At 37.7% G+C, this 13088-nt stretch overlaps 1 protein-coding gene and 1 long non-coding RNA gene across 9 annotated transcripts in view; one reads left to right on the top strand and one right to left on the bottom strand.

Annotated features, from left to right (window-relative positions):
- The window catches only part of LOC127562087 (uncharacterized), a 28604-nt gene extending 16664 nt beyond the window's left edge, over window positions 1-11940 (top strand). The window contains exon 3 of the long non-coding RNA XR_007953606.1: window positions 11523-11940. This is a non-coding gene — a long non-coding RNA (uncharacterized LOC127562087). The remainder of the gene's footprint in view (window positions 1-11522) is intronic.
- The window catches only part of MPRIP (myosin phosphatase Rho interacting protein), a 218085-nt gene that overhangs the window by 129470 nt on the left and 75527 nt on the right, over window positions 1-13088 (bottom strand). The window lies entirely within an intron of this gene.

Below are 13088 nucleotides of genomic sequence, written 5' to 3'. Positions count from 1 at the left end.
AATAACATGGTTAGAGATGAGCTGTAGAAAAATGATGTTATATGCCGTGTAGACAATGGACTGAATGGCAGAGTGACTAATGGAGCAGATACCTGTCAGAAGGCTATTATTAAAGTACTAAGTTGGCAACTTCTGAGTGGGGAGAAAGGGAGGGGAATAATGGAACTTGGCCACAGATTGAATTATGGGTGTGAGGGAGAATGAAAAGTTGAAGATGAATCTGAAGACTTTTAATGGTTTTTAAACCTGCTGCCTTGATGGTGGAATTCTTGACAAAAACAGGGAAAGCTGGGAAAAGGAGTGGGTGAATGTCATGGGGAATGGAAGGAAAGGTAATGAGTTTTGCTTTGGACAGGTTGAGTTTAAGAAACACTGGTAGAGACATCCAACAGGCAGAAGATGACGTGAGACAGAACTCTGGAGAAAGAAGGGTACCGTATATGGAGATTTGGGAGTCACCAGCAGAAAGGATAATTAGGCCCAAGGAAGTGGATGAGATCATCAAGGGAGAATAGAGTCTAGAGGGTCCAGGACAAAGCCTTAAGGCACACCCACGTAAAGAGCTTTGGGAACATGGAAGGTGATCTAGAGGGAGCCCATAGAGGAGGAGAACCAGGAGAGTAAAATGTCACAAAAATCTAGGGAGGAGACAGGAGGAAAGAATAGTCTATAAGGTTCAAAGTTGCAGACAGGTCAACAAACTGAATTTAACAGGTATTAATACTGCGAACCACAATCCTGGAGGATCCATGATGAAAAGAGATCATGGACTCATGTAATACAGACTATTATGTCCATATATTTTTTGAACATGGTGAAAGTGAGAATTAATTTTCCTTGACTTGAGGCAGAGAGATGGCACAATAGGTAATACTATGGAGTGATAATTCCTTTCCTTAGGCACTTACTAACTGATACTGGGCAAATCACTTACCCACCTGATTTCAGTTTCTTCATCTGTAAAATAGGGATAATAAAAAATATCTGTGCATATGTATTGAAAATAAAAAGCTTTTAAAATAATAAATAAATAAATAAGAATAATGGTAAAAGGGGATTGTTGTGGGATTAAAGGAAACTATATATATATATATATAAAGTATTTTACAAACCTTAAAATTGCTATATAAATTGGAGCTCCTATTTATTGCAAGGATTTTCTTTTTCTTTCTTTCCAATGAGTGGTTAGAAATTTGGGGAAAAGAGAAAATAGGGTTTTGTTCATTAATTTTTTTTTTTTAAGAAAGTACATTACAAGGGATTGAAAAAGTGGGAAAGGCAACCTTTTCTAGGAGTTCAGTTGCAGAAAACTGCCACGTACTACTCTTCAAGCCAATGGAACAGCCATAGCAAGACATTCCTTTTCTAGGCTCCAGGCATTTTCTCTGACAGTCCTCCATGCCTGGAATGCTTTCCACCCCCATCTCCACCTACTGGCTTTTCTGCTTTCCTTCAAGTCCTCGATAGGAAATAGGCTTCCCTGGCCCCTCTTAAGTCTAGTGCCTGTATTCTGTTACTCTGTTTACTTATTCTGTATCTAGAATGTTTGTATATATTTGTCATTTTGCAAATTGTATATAAGCTCACTGAGAGGGGAGACTGTCCTTTGCCTCTTTTTGCTTCCTGGATGCTAAGCATAGTACTTAAACACATAGTAGGTGTTTAATCAATGTTACTGACTGACTGATAGAGAGCTATAAGATAAAATCTTGAGAGAATGGCAAGATCAAGTAAAGAATGTTTTTGTTTGCTTTTGTTTTAGGATGGGAGAGAGCTAGGAATGTTTAGAAACAGAGGAGGAGTCAAATGATAGAGAAATTTAAAATTATCAACAAAGTGGGTCCCAAAGCAGTTCTCTTTATTTCCCTTCCACCTTCCAGGTCCTTAGCCCTCACTGGGAGGGTTCTTCCTCACCTTGGATATATTTTGGGGAGTATTCTACCATCACAAAATCAATGACAGTCTCTCCTCCTCCCCAAAGCTGTGGTATTCACTTCTTTCTAGACAGGCAGTTTTAGTCACAAATAACCAAACCGGTTTAGTTACAAGTGGCCCCTTCCACTCAGCCCCTGCTTCCATACATACATACATACATACATACATGCATACCATTTCCAGGCAATCAAAACATCCACAAGACAAGTAACCTTAGGAAGGAACCTAGCCAATTCCTTGGCTTTCCATTCCACAAAGTGTCTGTCTCCTCTCAACGTGATTCCCAAGCTAATAAACTCATCCAATTAGGAAAGGAGAAAGCCAACAATCCCAGGGTCCTTAGGTTTGTTCCAGATCACTACAAGTTAGCTCTGATTGCAGACAAAAGTCAGTGAGGAATGATTATTGAACTAGGATTGGATTAAAAGACACTAGTCTGATCCTAATAGTGTTAATAACTAATTTTGTTGCCTTGGGCCAGACATTTAACACATGGGGAAATAACATCTGCCCTCTCTGCCACCCAGGATTATTATAAGGGCCAGGTGAGATTATGGATATGAAAATCCTTTTTAAAAAAGCTAAGCTGACTCGAGAGCTTGTTCAGACCTATAATTCACACCAGAAATCCCCTACTAGGCTATTCCAACCAATATGCACTCACATACATGGGTTGGGGAGGGAGTTTCTTAGTTACTGAGAAATTTGGTCCAGTCTTGCTACCACCACAATCACCAACATCACCACCAATAATAACAAGAACAATTCTTGCCACTAGTTGATTTCAATAAAAAAAATTTATTAAGCCTTTATCATATGCTAAAAGTGGGGCCTTTGGGTGGGGCAGTGGATGGAGTTCCAGATTTGGAGTCAGGGGGACTCATTGAGTTCAAACCTAGCCTCAAACACTTAATCACTGTGTGATCCTGGGTAAGTCACTTATCCCTGTTTGTCTTGGTTTCCTTACCTGTAAAATAAGCTATAGAAGGGGATGGCAAACCACTCCAGATATTTGTCAAGAAAACTGCAAGTGGGAGTCACAAGGAGTCAGACATGACTCAACAGCATAATGCCTAATGATTATTCTTTCCAATCTCTATATGGATTATAGATATCTTTATGGAAAGGGGCACTAGGGTAGGGAAACCTGTCAAGTAGGAAACTCAAGGCAATATATGCTGATCTGGAGGCAGGCTCTTGAAAAAAAACATAAACTACCCAAACTTGGCGCTTTTTATCCATCAAGCCTATGGAACTGCTTCAAAATTTTTATAAATTTGAAGGATTGACAAGGTATGGATCCAACTTCATTTCATAATGAGGCTCAAACAAGAACAAGCAGAGCAGAAGACAAGAAAGCAGAAAAAAATCAAGGAGTTATTTTGTGTAAAACAATAAAAAAGTTACATTCCTTGCATATGTATAATCAATAGCAAACTGCCTTTTCAAAGAAGGAGGAAGGCAAAGGAGAGCATTAATAACTCAAACTTTTTAAAGACAGATATTAAAAGATGTTTTGACACATAACTGAGGGGAAAAAATTTTTAAATTAAATATAAAACAATGTCCTTTTAAGAGGAAGGCTGATCTTCTCCTTGATATTGATAGGGAAGGATCTCTAGGGTTTTAGACTTGAATCGCTGCACTGGTCGGGCAGAATAACTCAGCATGTTGCATAAGAGACAAATCACAGCCCTGGGTAGAAATCTTGACTGATACCTCCTAGCTATATCACTATGGGCAAGTCATTTAACCTTTCCATCTCAGTTGATTATCTGAAAAAAGGCAATGACCAGCCGCCTTGAAGTGAACAAAGTGCTTTGAAAGCCTTGAAGTGTTACAAAAATGTGAGCTATTACAAAGGTTATCTCAGAAACAGCCTAACGACCTAGTTTCCAGACCTGCCTTTGTTAAAGGCAGGGAAACAAAGCCTCTTTAGGGAAGGCAGGCACCTCTCCTGCTTGAACCCAACTAACCCAGTATTGTAGCACTCTGGGAAAGACCTGTTCCTCCTCTTATCTACTCGGATTCCATTCCTGATCTTTGAAGTGACTGTACCAAGAAAAATAGGAGGGAATAATGACTTGAGATGGGTGAGTTTGAAGCAATTTCATTTTAGCAAATCACAGAACAGGAAAAGGAAGAGAACAGAAACAGGCCATGTGAGCTTGGACTGGGCTTATTATCATATTTGCCCTAAAATTGAATTTTACTTTACTGCTCTGGAGAGATAAATGCTTTAAGTAGGCAGATGCCAGGGACTGCTCTATGTTGTCTTCCTAATTCTCACTGTTCTCCTCATTCTAAAATACTATTAAAAATTAGGATGGGAAAAAAAAAAAAAGGTTAGACTAGATGATCTCCCTTCCAGCTTTACTGTTGTTGTTCAGCCCTGTCCAATTCTCTAAGACTTCATGGACCATAGCAGGCCAGGCCCTTTTATCCTCCACTATCTCCCCTATCTCCCTAAGTCTGTCCAAGCTGGTAGTCCTTACTTCCATGACACCGTCTATTTCATCTTCTGACAACTCCTTCCCCTTTTGTCTTCAATCTTTCCCATCATCAGGGTCTTTTCCAATGGGTCCTTTTTTCCTCATTATATGGACAGAATTTGTCATTTCAATGAATAGTCTGAATTAACTTAAGAACTGACTGATCTGATATCCTTGCAAGGACTCTTCTCCAACACGTTTCAAAAGCATTGATTTGGTGACATTTAGCTTTCCTTATAATACAACTTTCATAACTATAAACTACTAAAAAAAACAGACTTGACCATACACAGACTTTTGTTGGCAAGGTGGTAATCTGTGCTTTTAAGTATGCTGTCCATATTTCCCATAGCTTTTCTTCCAAGGAGTAAGCATCTTTTAATTCCAAGCTTGCAGTTGTCATCTGCAGTGATCTTTTAACCCAAAAATATAAAATCTGACATTGCTTTCAATTTTTCTCCTTCTAATTTACCAGAAAATGATGGGACTAGTTGCAATGATCTTGGGTTTTTTTGGTATTAAGTTTCATGTCAACTTTTACACTCTCAGAGCTTTATTACCCTCATCAGAAGGCTTTTTCAACTTTCTGCCATCAGAATGATATCATCTACAGATCTGAGATTGTTAATAATCATTTCTCCTGGCAACTTTAATTCTAGCTTTTGATTCTTCCAATCTGGTATTTCACATGACGTAATCTGCATATGAGTTAAATAAATAAGATGAAAATATACAGCCTTGTCTTACTCCTTTTCCCAGTCTTAAACCAAGTAGTTGTTCCATGTTCAGTTCAAATTGTTGCTTCTTGACCTACATGTCTCTTGGTGATTACTAATCCTCTTTCTAAACACTCACAAACTTATCCCTTTAATGCATCCTAGGATATGGGAAAAGGCAAAGCAAAGTTCAGTAGCCTAGAATTTGCAGATTTTATCTTCTTTTTCTGGAAATTTAGAACATCTGTTAATCCAGTCCATTCTTTTGCTGTTGAAGATTTTCAGTCTCTCTCTAACACTGGCTCAGCAATCACATCTACCACTTCAGTACTCCAGGATTTAGTTACTGCTATTAATAATAACTGACATTTTAAATTACTAACAACAAAAATAGCTAACATTTATGTATTATTTTAAGCTTTGAAAAAAAATTTGCATTACAAATATTACCTCATTTCATGCTCATGACAACTCTGGAAGAAGGATGCTATTTTATTATCTCAGTTTTAACAGATGAGGAAACTAAGGCAAGGATTAAGAGATTTTCCCAGAGTCCCATATCTAAGTAACTGACTTTGAACTCATCTTCCTCACTTCAAATCTAGAGTTCTATCCATTGTGCCATCCTTATTAATGCTTTCCAGTTTAGACATCACCTCATTGGCATCCTATCACAATCCTGTGAGATGGGTACTACAATTGTTGTCTCCATTTTCACCTGATATTGGACACTTCAACTTACTGACAATCTTTTTCCTTTTCTCTCCTTTGTCTTTGGTCTCAACTATAGACCATTTTTGTTCTGTCCTTCCTAAACTGAAAATCATTCTCCTTAGGATACACAGGGTCTCAGAGGCCATCCAGGTTCATTTTCACCCCCATATTACAGATGAGGAAACAGCCTAACCAAGTTAAACGACTTGTCTAAGACCACACTAACAGTGACACAGGAAGAAGCACAATGAATACAAGGGTCTTTTGACTCCAAAGGTAGTACCCTGGCCACTATATGATCACAAAAAGAATTGAGTAGATTTGTCCATGGCTCCTTGTTATCATTATTCCCAATAATTGAATAGCAGCCCTGTCCCTCCATGGACTTTCCTTTTGCCCCTTCCATGGCTGAAAAAGGTTTTTTTTGCCTTGTTCATTCACTACTAGTTCCACCTCATTCTGAGCTTCGTCTCACCCCATATTCCTTCCTTTCCCTTTCTCTTCTTTACATCCAACCTTTTCTTCATTACCTCAATAAACATCAAATCCTTAGGACTGCCTATATTTTCCTAGTTCCTAATTCTTTAAACTATTTGTCTTTTCCAGAACACCCCCAACCCCACCCAAGCACTTAAAAAAAAAGAAAAAATAAGATCTCCTTCTCATCCATTCTCTTCAAGACTCAGAAGGGAATCAAACACTGAGTTTCCAAAATTAAGGGAGGAAAAAAAAAGCCTTTGTCAGGCCTGGAGAATTGCCACTACTGTCTGGAGTCACCCTTTGACTGTATCACAATCCCTTCTTTGGGAAAAAAGAAAAAGAGAAAAACGAGAGAAGGAAAGAGCAAGATTCAGAGAAAACATGAAAGCAAATTGGAAGAGAGGGAGAGAGAGAAGAAAAAGGAAAAAAGAGAAAGAGTAGGAAAGCAGACGAGGGAGGGAGGGAGATAGGAAAAGAGAGGGGAAGAGCAGAGCAAGACACATGGTGGGGAGGAGAGAGACACATAGAGACAGACACAGAGAACACATGGTGGGGAGGAGAGAGACACATAGAGACAGACACAGAGAGAGAGACAGAAGAGAGACAGAGACGAGAGACAGAAAAAGAGGAGACAGATAGATACAAAGAGAGACAGACAGATAGGGAGAAAGACACAGACAGAATGGAGAAAGAGACAGAGAGAGAGAAACAGAGACAGAGGAAAAATGAACAGCTATTCTTTCCTCAGGCAGATTCTTCCTTTAGGAAAAAGGAGAAAAGTTTCACATTGGAGAAGGAAGTGGGAAGTCAGCCGCATTCCTGGTCATGTGTTCTTTCTGCTGGCTGATTCTGAACATTTAATGTGGGAATAGAACTGAGCTCCCAGGCCCTTCTTGGTCAGTGTAGGCCTAAGAATCTGTGGGAAGCCCACAACCTCAGAGGTTGCCTAAGGCTCCTGAAGCTTTCTCAGGCATTCCTAGATTTGGACATGGCCTCTCTCTCCCCCCACCCCCACCCCTCACCCCTCTCCAAACATTGGACAGATGCCTAATTGAGTCTTTATTTATTTCCACATTTTCCCAACTCTGTATAAAGACACAGCTGAGTGGGTGAGGTCTACAGATACTCCCAGGGCCCAGGGGAAAAAAGAAAAGAGAGAAAAACATACTGAAGGGTCTGTTTCCAGTCCCAGAGTAACCAAGAGGATGTTGGAAATTGCTTGGGTGGAGGGGGAGGGGGGTAAGAGGAGAAGAGCAAGTAAGAGAGTTGCTCAGTGAGTTCTGTGAGTTTTCAAAGACTCTAAAATAGCTGTGACAAAGGCACAATCCTAGCCACAACAAATGGAAAGCTGACAACCAGAAGTGGTTGCCCATTTGCTGCTCCTGCTAAATCTCCATCTTGTTCCTCTAAAAACTCCCAAAGAAAACACACACAGGCCAGTTTTTGTCTTCACTCTCCCCTCCAATATTCTCCAGATGCAGGGCCCATCACAGCTTTTCCTTCTACTTTTCATTTAATTCATCTGAAGAGATTTAAAATAAAATAAAAAAAGACATTGTGAAAGAGCTGTATTTAAATCTATTTTTGATAAATCACTTTTTTTAAGTACTAACAGAATTTTTTACTAAAAAGGAAATCCTAATTTCACTTTTCATAAGTTTGGTTTTTATATGCTGGGTTTTTTTTTTTTTTTTTTTTTTTAGGATATACTAGTCACTTAAATGTAAAAAAATTGACTTTTCAGGCTTAAAGATAAAAAAGTAGCAAGGGAAGAGAGTATGAAATCTGTCTTTTGGAGGTTAAATAAGATGAACTTTCATTTCTCTTCACTTACTGACTCCTGGCTGCTTGCACAGAGGAGCAAGTTCCATTTAGATTATACTTCCTCCAAAAATGTCCACTCTCATCATTTGCATTACAAGCCTACAAGAGTTGTGTGATAAGTACTTTAAAACCCTAAGAAGTTATAGAAATTGAGCTCTTCTTACAGCAAAGGCAAACATTAGAAATCCTTGTACTGGAGTTAGGAAATCTGGATTTGAATTCGGGTTCTACCTGTGTGAAGCTTCAGTTTTCTATTGAGAAAGAAGAATATGAGGAGTAGAGAATCTGGAAGGTTCCTTTTAATGTGACATCTCACAATCTTATGACTGTCACGAAGAGCAAAAAATCTCCCCTTACAAGGATGAGTCTGCAACCACGGCTCCTAGTGAATAAGATCCAAATTCCTTAGCTTAGCCTTCAAAGCCTACTTTTTTCAGCTTCAGCTCACATAACCCCTGTATACTCTAGCCAAAATTCCTAGTCAGGTGTCATACTTTCCTTAACTTCATAACTTCTCATGCCATTTTTGTAAGCCAAAAGTCCACTTGCTGACCAATATTATCCACCCTTCAAAGACCAAATTCAAATGTCTTCCCTTTTACACAGGCTTCTTTGGTTTTCCCCAGTCAAAAATGTCCTTTCTTCCTTATACCTTGAACAGCAATTTACTCATATCTTTGGATGAGAATTTCTTTGTATTCTCAACATGTAGAATACCTACCTAATCTATAGTAAATGCTTTAATAAATGCTTATTGATTTGTTTTACATTAATATTCCACATGCTATTTCTATGTCCCAGGGAGGAATATGGATAAAGATTGCACAAGCTTGGGTAAACTGGAACCTGCACTTTGGAAAGGATACATACCCATATCAATATATTGTTTAGTTTCATTAATGCCCTAGTATTATGCATAATGTTTTATATTCAATAGGTACTTAATAAATATTTATTATATACTAAAATCTACCTAATCCTTTTCCAACCTCTCTGTGAAACTCCATTCTCACATTTCTGTCTTTCAGATATCTCCAACTCTACATCTAATAGACATCTTATTCTCAACATGTCCAAAATGGAACTCATCATCTTGCCCCATAAATTCTCCTTCCCTCTCTTCCACCTTGCTCTATTACAGTACAGGGAACCACCACCCTCCCAGTCTCTCAGATTCTCAAACTAGGAATCATCCTTGACTCCTCACTATCTCTTACCCTCCCCAAATCCAATCCGATGGTAAGATCTCTCAATTTCATCTTTGCAACATCCCTCCAACATGCCTCCTTCTCTCTTCTGACACTATTATCAATCTAGTGCAGTCCCTCTACTGCAACAGCCTGTCGGTGGGTCTGTCTGCCACAAATCTGTCCCCGCTCCAAACCACACATTAAGGCAATTTTTCTTATATATAGATCGGACCAGATCATTCCCCCACATATTTAATAAATTCCGATGTCTCCTTATCAACTCCAAGATTAAATACAAAATTCTCTGTAGAGTTTTCAAAGCTCCCTCCCATCTTTCTAGTGTTCTTACATCTTACTTTACCCTCCATATTTTTGGATCCATTGACAATGACCTCCTTATTGTTCCATGAAGACACTACATCTCTCATTTTGGGGCATTTTCTCTGGCTGTTCCTCATGCTTGGAATACTTTCCTTACCTCTCATCTCTACCTTCTGCTTTCCCTTTAAGTTCCAACTAAAATCTCATCTTCTACAGGAAGCCTTTCCCAATCCCTCTTAATCCCACTGCCTAAAACATAAAAAATAAAATAAGATTCCAGTGCCTCCCCTCTCAATTATTTCCTGTTATGCCTCCCCTTTCAATTATTTCCTGTTTATTCTGCATATAACTTATTTGTACATATATATTTTCTTCATTAAACTGGAGATTCTTGAGGAAGAGTCTGGTTTGGTTAGATTTTACTGAATCTCCAGCATTTAACACAGTGCCTAACACATAGTAGACACTTAATAAAAGTTTACTGACTGAAAATTTAAATTTAAAAAAAAAAAAAAACAAGGATTCCAATTTCAAATACTTAGTATCTAAAAGACTTTGAAAACATCGCTTTAATTCAGTTGAGAACCAGAAGAATCAAGAGTTGACAAGGCTTTTGAAAAGTAAAGCTTCAGACAAGATTCTTTTGATAGTAACAAAGAACTACAAAGGAAGTTCCAACTAACTGGGAAATGGCTAAATAAATTGTGGCATATGAATGTAGTAGAATACCACTGGGCAGTAAAAATGAACATGAAGAATTCTAAGAAATTTCTATTAAATGATACAGAATAAAAGTAAGTAGAAACAACATACAAGATTTTAGTTCAAATATGACTTCAGATACTTAGTAGCTTTGTGATCTTGGGCAAGTCACTAAACTCAGTTTCCTTAAACTGTAAAATGAGCATAATCACAGCAACTATCTCCCAGGACTGTTGTGAAGATCAAATGAGATATTTGTAAATGCTTTGCATTATGCCTGGCACATTTAAGTCCTATATAAATGTGAGCTACTACTATAATTTTAATTTGTCATACATGACAATAATGTAAATGGAAATAAACCAAACAAAAAGAGAACACTGAATAATTATAGAGACCACACTTTCTTCTGAAGAAGAAATGAGAAATAACACTACCCTTCCTTTGCAGAGTTAAGACTATGGGCGTAGATAGCATATACAACTTTAGAAAAGCAATCTAGAAAATCTATTATCTCCACCAAAATCTGACCTGAGGAAGTAGTCTTTGAACAGACTTAGTAAACTCCTTCAAAATATTTCCACTTAAATGTCTAGTCCTCCAGGCAGTCTACATAATCCAAATTCTTAGGATTTTGCAACTAGTCCTACTCCCTGATGAACTAAAAATTAAAGTTAGGATTTTAAATAGTGGACTAGGTATTGCTTTAAACCTTCAAAAATTGAAAAAGAACGCCTTCAAAAGACCAGTGGGGTAGGGCTACTCTATGGGGTAGGACTCTAGGTAAAGGAGAGGAAGGAATTTATTCCCCTCAGTCTTATTAATGCAGATAAGATCCCCAAGCCTTCCAGCTTCATCTTCTGGATCTATCCTTTTCCTTCTATAGCTTTCAGACCCTGTCCAATCTCAACAAAATTCATTGCAGTTCTCTAGAACTATTATTGTGGAAGCATCTTCTGATTCAATCAACAAGGCTAACAAACAAGGAGTTTCTCTAGGCACATACAAGTTTAGACTCTCCTCAATAACCAAAACCATTTAGCAGCTACTGGAGTGTGAGAATCTGATAGATAACATAATAGTAAATTAAGCATTTGACTATGTTATTTAAATTTAATTAACTTGCTATATTATTTGCCATCCAACAGGCAGTGTGGCCCAGGGGACAACCAGACAGAACTCTGTGAAGCATACTACTATCAGGAAGATCTGAATTCAAATGCTGCCTCCAAAACATATTAGCTTGGTAACTAAGCTATTTAACATCTCAATAGCCCTAAAAAACTTTCTAAAATGAAAAACTGTATAGATGGGTCTTATTTGTATTGGTAAAAAGAATTTCTTCACTGGGAGCGCCCCAAAACAGATGAAATCAAAGATCTAGTCCAAATTATTTATCCTATAAAATTTACAATATAAAGATCTGTGATTTCTTCTATATGTGCTACTAATGTGGTAATTCTCTCCAGTAAAAAGGATCACAGCTCATCCAGAAAGTATAGACTTAGAGAGTTGTTTCAAAGAAATAAATAGCTAACTTTAAAAAAAAACAAAAAACCTGATCTTTTATTTTTACATAATTTACATTTTTCAATATATTTCTTCCCTTCAATTTCCAGAAAGTCATCCCTTTTAACGAAGATTAAAGAGGGGAAAAATGGTTCAGAAAAACTAACCAACATCTGATGTCATATGTAATATTCTAATCCCATAATCAACTACTTCTGCAAAATAGAGGGAGGAGATACATTCTCCTTTCATCCTAATTTCACAGCATTCCATTATTTTATCCTTGTCTCTATTTGCATTTTTGAGGTCATTGTGAATAGTGTTTTCTGATTCTGCATACTACACTGACTTACCATGAATTTATGAATTCATCTTTTTCATATAGCTTAATAATATTCCATTACCTTCATGTAATAGCACAATTTGCTTAGCCATTCTCCAGTTGATGGACATCTCTGGTTCCTTATACCTGGAAGATGACTAAAGCCAACTTCCATCTTCTAAAAAAGTCTGCTCCAAATATTACCAAGATCTAAAGTCAGAATCCTAAAATCTTCTTGTTCAAACCTCTTTTTAGAGAAGAAAAAAACTGAAGTTCAAAATCTTTCCCAAAATCATACCAAATTCCACATCTCCTGATTCTTAAGTTAAACATTTTTTTTTAATTCCCTTATATTCATAAGTGGAAGAATTATGTTAGCACTAGTTCTTACCCACCACTAAGACTGACCACACTGAATCACAGCAACATTGCTGTGAAAATAGCTGGACTCAGGCATTCTCCTTTCCCTCCTTCCCCCCTTTATCTGGCACCAGATCCCTTTTCTGTGGGTTTTTCTGTGTGGGTATATCTACTGAGCTAAATGTCTTGGTAATAGCTGGGAAAGAATCCAAGAGCATTCCATACAGATGACCTTTCAAAATGGAAGGGAGTTTGTAGAGAGCAGGGCTAGGTCAAAAGACCTCATCTACTGACCAAAACAATTAGCAGTCCGAGAGGGGGATTCCTAAGGCAGATATTATTAACTCGAGACTATACAAATAGAAATAACAGTAGTTGTATCTATCTCATCAAAACTGCAGTTTCTTCAAAATGTTGTCATTCTAGTTCCATTCTAGAACCCTATTTCTTGGTTCAGAAGTCACAAATTGATGCTGAATGCTGCCCAGCCAAGTCCTCAAATTTATGAAGAGCTGCTTAAACA

The sequence above is a fragment of the Antechinus flavipes genome, chromosome 1 (genome assembly GCF_016432865.1).
Source record: "Antechinus flavipes isolate AdamAnt ecotype Samford, QLD, Australia chromosome 1, AdamAnt_v2, whole genome shotgun sequence".
In the NCBI taxonomy this organism is placed as follows: Eukaryota; Metazoa; Chordata; class Mammalia; order Dasyuromorphia; family Dasyuridae; genus Antechinus; species Antechinus flavipes.
The sequence above is the reverse complement of the archived record's forward strand: the minus strand, read 5'-3'. Positions and strand labels throughout refer to the sequence as shown.